This window comes from Taudactylus pleione, unplaced genomic scaffold, assembly GCF_031769625.1.
Source record: "Taudactylus pleione unplaced genomic scaffold, aTauple2 ptg000122l, whole genome shotgun sequence".
NCBI classification, from domain to species: domain Eukaryota; kingdom Metazoa; phylum Chordata; class Amphibia; order Anura; family Myobatrachidae; genus Taudactylus; species Taudactylus pleione.
In genome coordinates, this window is record NW_028284524.1 from 4,799,640 (window position 1) to 4,806,905 (window position 7,266).

Here is a 7,266-nt window from a genome sequence, read left to right on the forward strand (position 1 = left end):
TTGCAAATTTAAAAATCCTCTATTCTACACTCAACATATTTCAGTGCACGGGGAAGGAGAAAAAAAAACCCTCAGCAAATACCATTTACTTTCCCTATCTATTGGGCACACTGCCCAGACCAGAAAAGGAGGGGAGAAATCTCTCCTCCTAACACCATTTCTCCAAAATACAAAACTTTCTTATACAAACTACACAATGGAGAAAAACCTTATTTGGAGAAACAAATCCTACCAAAACAAAACAAATCCAAAACAATCAATACAGCGCAATTAACTTAACCATCATATCAATGACTGAAGGAGAGAGAAAAACAAAAACTGCACGTTTTAAAAATAAAAATTATCTAATGAGCAAAATAACTCACTGCTGTGCACTCTCTCTCAATCACCGATACAGCGGGCGTTAACCTGTGTAATCTCGCTGGGGCCTCCATGATTGATAACGCGAGGTGTTTTGGATATTGTTTTTAAACCTTACTTATTATTAGAAGAAATGGAATAATTCACACCAATACCAACTTTAAAATAAATGACAATGTTTTACTTAAAAAGCAAATTAATTATACATGTATTATGGTATTATTGTCAAAGCAGACTTACAACATAAAAAACATTAGTTCAGCAACAGTAACAAAATGATTATTTGCAATGCCTAGCATAGACTCCCAAGGTGACAGTCAGCCCATGTTTATACTTACAGCCCAGCGCCCCGCGACTCTCTCGACCTACGATCTCTCCTGCTCAACCCGACTGACCGACCCCTCCCCTTTTTGATCAATCTTTTATACTTTTGCCTCTCTGCTACTGACCTATTCTAAAATGGTGAATATTAATTAATTAATTCAATATTAATGCGCACTAAACATTTCACTAATTATATATTTAATCATAACAAAAACCTATAATCTCCTTTCTATGTTCTCAAAACACTGGTGACCACATATAGGCCAAGGCTATCCTGATTAGCTCCCTCTTTGTTTAGCCAGATCTGAGACCTACTGTCTCCTAGTCTGTTCATACTCAACTAACCCATTATTCTGTCTTGCTAGAGAAGAAATGGTTTTGATCAGTTCTAATTTATTTTATACCTATTTCTGTAATAACATTTATACCTTTAGATTATACAATATTAAACAATAATAACTGTTGCTTCAGACACACACCTGCCTACTTTAGAGAGAAGGTAGACCTCATCTCTAGGCCTGAGGCCATTCGACACATGTCGGTCCTCCGCAACTTACAACTAATATATATTCTGAATCATTTCTATGTACTCTTAATTGCAATGAAAATAATGAAAGACATAAGCATGCATATATTCGTGAATTGCTGAAGGAATATGTACGGTCACATATTCCGGCGTTATCAATACCTCCCAACATGACCCTCTCTAGGAGGGACTCAGTCCCTCATTCATAGGCGGTCGCAAGAAGTGAGCGCTCGCTCTGAATGAGGGCGGCCGCTTTACTTTTGTAGTGCCGCCTCCTGGTCGCTAGCTAAGCTGTGGTTTACCACCCACAGCTTTAGCGACCCGACCAGGTTGATGGTCGCGATGGTCAAGACCATCGCGACTTGCGAAGAGACCCTAAGGTTGGGTCTCGGCAACCGCAAGCCCCATGGAGCTTCCTGATCGAGCAGGAAGCTCCCCACTGACATCACTGCTGATGTCAGTGCGGCCGCCCACAAAACATCGACAGCCGACCCTTTTGTAGTGATTTTCTCTCTCCGGGGCTTGCGCACGCGCAGTGCAGCTGCTGCGCGTGCGCAGGGCCTAAACATCGACCCGGTTGCGAGAGCTCAGCACTTGCGACTGGGTCTGAATGAGGGCCACAATGCTCTGGTCCTGGACTTCCCTGGTAAGAGGTGGGGCTGCAGCGCAGTTCAAAAGTCAAATAGGGGAGCCACACCAACTGTCATTTCACACACTGCCAAACATCACTGGCTGGGACTCACTGGCAGTTGGTGTGACTCCCCTATTTGACTGTTGGACTGTACTGCAGCCTCACCTCTGGAGCCGCCACCAATCATAAATTACCAGGGAAGTCCAGGACCAGAGCATTGTGTCCCTCCTGGAGAGGGTCATGTTGGGAGGTATGTAATAATAAGCAGTTTAGTATTAGATATAAACAGATACTGCAGTCTTATTTCAGTAATCACTGAGGAGGGTTGCAGGGGATGTTTCTGCCTTCACAATTATGACCATATTATCATATGTTAGAGGATCTTTTCTGAGTATAAGTTAATGGGCATATTAAGAAGAGAATATAGTGCTGTCACTGTGGAGAGATTACAGACCTCTCCTGACGTTTTCCAGTCATCACCCAAGGTTACTGACAGCTCTGGCTGCTCCCCTCAGACCTCAGGTACACTCTCTCTGTCTCTCTGCTTAATGGGGGCGGAAATCTGTTTTGATCCCCCTACTCAATGGCCACCAATCATCACTTCTCATCTGCTGTCCACTTTAGAGAGCACGGACTCCGTCTCTTTACATCAGGTACCTGACTCACACTCCTGCCTCTTTCAGTCGTCACCCCAGGTCAGCTCAGCTCTAACTGACCCCTCTCTCCAACTGTCACTTCTCCTCAGTGTCCGTGTGCACAGTCAGCAGAACTAGCTCTAACCGGTTTCAGGTATCCAGAACCTTCTGGATGATTCTGGCCTACACCACCAATTATGTATAAGTACACATATTATTACATATTTGTGGTACAATTATATTTATTTTATATTAACCATTAAGCATAGATAATAGTTATATAATAATACTTATATTTCAATTCTTAACACAGTTCATATAGTCATATCACCTGTTTCCTGCAGTAACTCTAAATAAAGGTTACATCAGTTTTCACTGCTTGATAAAAGCGCCTCTAGGTGTGCATCTGCATAAAGTAGTTGATGACGTCAGAGTCATCTACGCAAAGGACATTTAGACACTACCATTATAGCAGCTGCAGAGCACTGCAGACAGAGTGATATTCAAAGGCAGCAGAGAGCTGCAATCCAGCAACCGCAGGATGAAATAGGTGTGTCTTCTTATCAAAATGTTTATTATGTTTATTTTTCATGTTAACAAAATGTCTTAACACATTATATTCATTTGATTATTTACACTCTTTTGGAAATGTTATTGGGATACTTCCGTGGCTGGGGAGATCATGATGGTGCTGACTGGGGGTGGCATGGTGTGACTAGTGGACAGGGAGGACTTGATGTGGCTGCAGGTTGATGATGTTGTAGAGGGCATTATGAGATGTGGCTGGGGAGAACATGATGTGGCTGCAGGTGGGTGATGTGACTGGGGAGTACATGATGTGGCTGCAAGTAGGTGATGTGGCTGGGGAGGACATGTTGTGGGTGATGTGGCTGGGGAGGACATGATGTGGCTGTAGAGGGCATGATGTGGCTATAGGTAACTAATATGGCTACAGAGGGCATTATGAGATGTGACTGAGGTGGACATAATGTGGTTGAGGGTGGGTGATGTGGCTGCAGGGGGCATTATGAGATGTGGCTGGGGAGAACATTATGTGGCTACAGGTGGGTGATGTGGCTGGGGAGGACATGATGTGGGTAATGTGGCTGCAGAGGGCATAATGAGATGTGGCTGAATAGGACATGATGTGGCTGCAGGTGGGTGATGTGGCTGGGGAGGACATGATTTGGCTGCAGGTGGGTGATGTGGCTGGGGAGGACATGATTTGGCTGCAGGTGGGTGATGTGGCTGGGGAGGGCATGATGTAGCTGCAGGTAGCTGATGTGGCTGCAGGAGGACATTATGAGATGTGACTGGAGAAGACATGATGTTATTGAGGGTGGGTGATGTGGCTGCAGGGGGCATTAAGAGATGTGGCTGGGGAGGACATGATGTGGCTGCAGGTGGGTGATGTGGCTGCAGAGGGTATTATGAGATATGGCTGAGGAGGACATGATGTGGCGGAGAAGTATAACTCTGTATTGTGTGGTGTTACAATTATGGGCTCTGTATTTGTCACAAGGATGCTCTGTATATTGTGTGGCATTTCCGCTCTCAGGGCCTGATTCAGCAAGGAACGCACACTAGCAGACGCATGCATTCAGCAGCTGCGAGAATATGCTAATCAATGCATATGCACAGAGACCGCAGCACTAGATGCAGACACCCAGCTCCATGTTAAAATGCCCATCTCCCTTTACTCAAAGCCTAATCTGTCCGCAAGATAGCGTAAACATCAGTAACATCGAGAACCATCGACCACATTTGCATAATAGTGGTTGACCAGACCTCGCGCAGGATCTTAGCAACTTCCTGTTTGCGCGGAGTCTCATCACTGCATTTGTCGCTGCACTGGCTTAATTATGGACGCCCCTAAAACGGCATCCCAACGCACAGGCACGCCTGCGTTCACACGACCACCCCCCGTCACCACCCACAAATGGCACTTCTTGTCAATCAATATCAGAAGGGGTCTGCGTACATGCTGCGTGTAGTCTGCGTACGCATGCCAGCAGTGGCGGGCTGGGCCGGGGGGCAGGGTGCCATATGCCCCCCGGGCCAGTAGACTTTTGCCTCAGTGAGGGCTGGTATCACTAGTGTACAGGTATGACTGATGGCCGGGTGACAGGCAGAAAGTGCTCTCAGTCGCTCCGACTATAGCAGCATCAGAGCGGCTGGGCAGCATTCTCTGCCTGTTACCCGGCTGTCTGTCACCCTATGTAGCTTGTGGCTGCACACTGAGCAGCACTCCTTCCGAGGCCGCTCCGCTGCAGGGACTGTGCACCTACCTCTCTGTGTCCTCTGTCCCTTCCCCGGGCTCCTTCCTCTCCCCGGCTAAGGCCCCGCCCCCTCACCGGAAGGCCCCGCCCCCTCTCCTACCCTGACTGACTATATTAATCAATCACCTCCCGTCTCTGCTGAAGACCCCGCCCCCTCACCCCAAGTCTCCGCCCCTTCACTATCCTGTCTGTGTCATCTCTTCCTGTACCCTGGAGCTCCGCAGAGACAGAGCAGCCTTCCAGGCAGGTAAGTGCCAGTGGCGGTGTACATGTTTACATGATATTTGAGAGGGAAGGGGGGTGTTGGAATACTTATGCAATGGGGGGCTGTAGTTATTTTTATCTTTGGGGGGATGGGGTGTTTTAATACTGTCGGTGCTGGGGGTGATGTAATAATGTGTGTGAATGTGGGGGTGGGGGTGTATTATTATTGTGTGTGAGGGCTACTGTATATTCATAATACCTGTGTTATATGTGGGTCACTGATGATTTCTGCATAATCTGGTGATTACTGTGTTATCTGGCAGCCATTACAATGCTCCCTGATCTGATGCTCACTGCGAACCTCTCTACATTATATGGCAGTCACTGTGACACTCCCTGACCTGATGCTCACTGCGAACCTCTCTGCATTATATGGCAGTCACTGCGACACTCCCTGATCTGATGGTCCCTGCGAACCTCTCTACATTATATGGCAGTCACTGCGACACTCTCTGATCTGATGGTCCCTGCGAACCTCTCTGCATTATATGGCTTCACTGCGACACTCCCTGCACTGATGGTCCCTGCGAGCCTCTCTGCATTATAGGGCAGTCACTGCGACGCTCCCTGATCTGATGGTCCCTGCGAACCTCTCTGCATTATATGGCAGTCACTGCGACACTCCCTGAACTGATGGTCCCTGCGAGCCTCTCTGCATTATAGGGCAGTCACTGCGACGCTCCCTGATCTGATGGTCCCTGCGAACCTCTCTGCATTATATGGCAGTCACTGCGACGCTCCCTGATCTGATGGTCCCTGCGAACCTCTCTGCATTATATGGCAGTCACTGCGACGCTCCCTGATCTGATGGTCCCTGCGAACCTCTCTGCATTATATGGCAGTCACTGCGACACTCCCTGAACTGATGGTCCCTGCGAACCTCTCTGCATTATAGGGCAGTCACTGCGACACTCCCTGATCTGATGGTCCCTGCGAACCTCTCTGCATTATATGGCAGTCACTGCGATGCTCCCTAATCTGGCTGTCACTGCAAACCTCTCTACATTATTTAAAGCACACCCACATTAGGCACACCTTACTTACAGAGGCTATTATCATGTGTCTTTTCTCCATTGCAATGCGCTGGTGGAGAAATCGGGCCACTTACCTTGTGTCTGCCCCCCAGGCCAAAAGTTGCCAGCTAGCCCCTGCATGCCAGATCGCACCGGGTAGTTCACATACGCGCAGTGCAATGCATGCGCAGTACGGAAACATTGCCCAAGTGCGTGCATTCTCTCCTGTGCGTTCCTTGCTGAATTAGGCCCTGAGTACTTTGTGATGTGCTCTCCATAGATGTTGTAAGTTGATAAGTGTTGATATATTTTTAATATATTATATATTGGCTATATAAAAACATGCCACTTTAGACAACCCACACCCAAACAGTTTTTTTCATATTTCTGTTGCTTGGGCATTAATAGAATAGCCTGGATCTCTTCCTTATGTTTGTCCCCCAAGCCAGTGGCGGAACTCCCAGAGACAATGGAGTCATTTGCCGCCGGGCACCAGCCCTGAAGGGAGCACCCGGCTCCATTGTCACCCGGCCATTCCGTATCCACCTGCTGGCTGCTGCTTGGGAGCAGAGAAGCCGCATGGAGGAGGAGCGCTGATCGGCACTCCACCTCCATGACCTGCTGCTGCCAGAGTGCTCCATGGTTGCAGACGTCACATAGCATGTGACCGCCGTGACCAGCCTGAGCCCATTCGCGCACACAGGAGGGTTTCCTGAGTAGAAACCCCCCTGCCCACTGATCAGTAACAAACACGACGCCGGCATTGTTGCAGGCGATGTGTTTGTTTTAGCAGCCAATGAGAGTCAGACAAACTCTCATTAGCTGCTGTATCCACTGAGGGAGCTGGGCGGAGCTCACTCATGAGCTCCGCCTTCTGGCTTCCGAAGTGGTGATGGGAGAGATGTCATGACATCATGACGTTTCTCCCATAATGCCGAGCAGGAGGACAGAGGAGTGGACGATTGTGGGAGCAGGAACAGGGATTGAGGTAAGTAATCTGTGTGTGTCTTGTCTGTAAGGGGCACTGCATAGGGGGACCACTACTAGGGGCACTTCATAGGGGGGACCCACTACTGGGGGCACTACATAAGAGGGCACTGTATAAGGGGAACTGCATATGGGGGACCCACTACTGGTGGCAGTACATAAGGGGGCACTGTATAAGGGGCACTACTGGGGCCACTGCATAGGAATTGCCACTACTGAGGGCACTGTATAAGGGGCTGCATTTTAG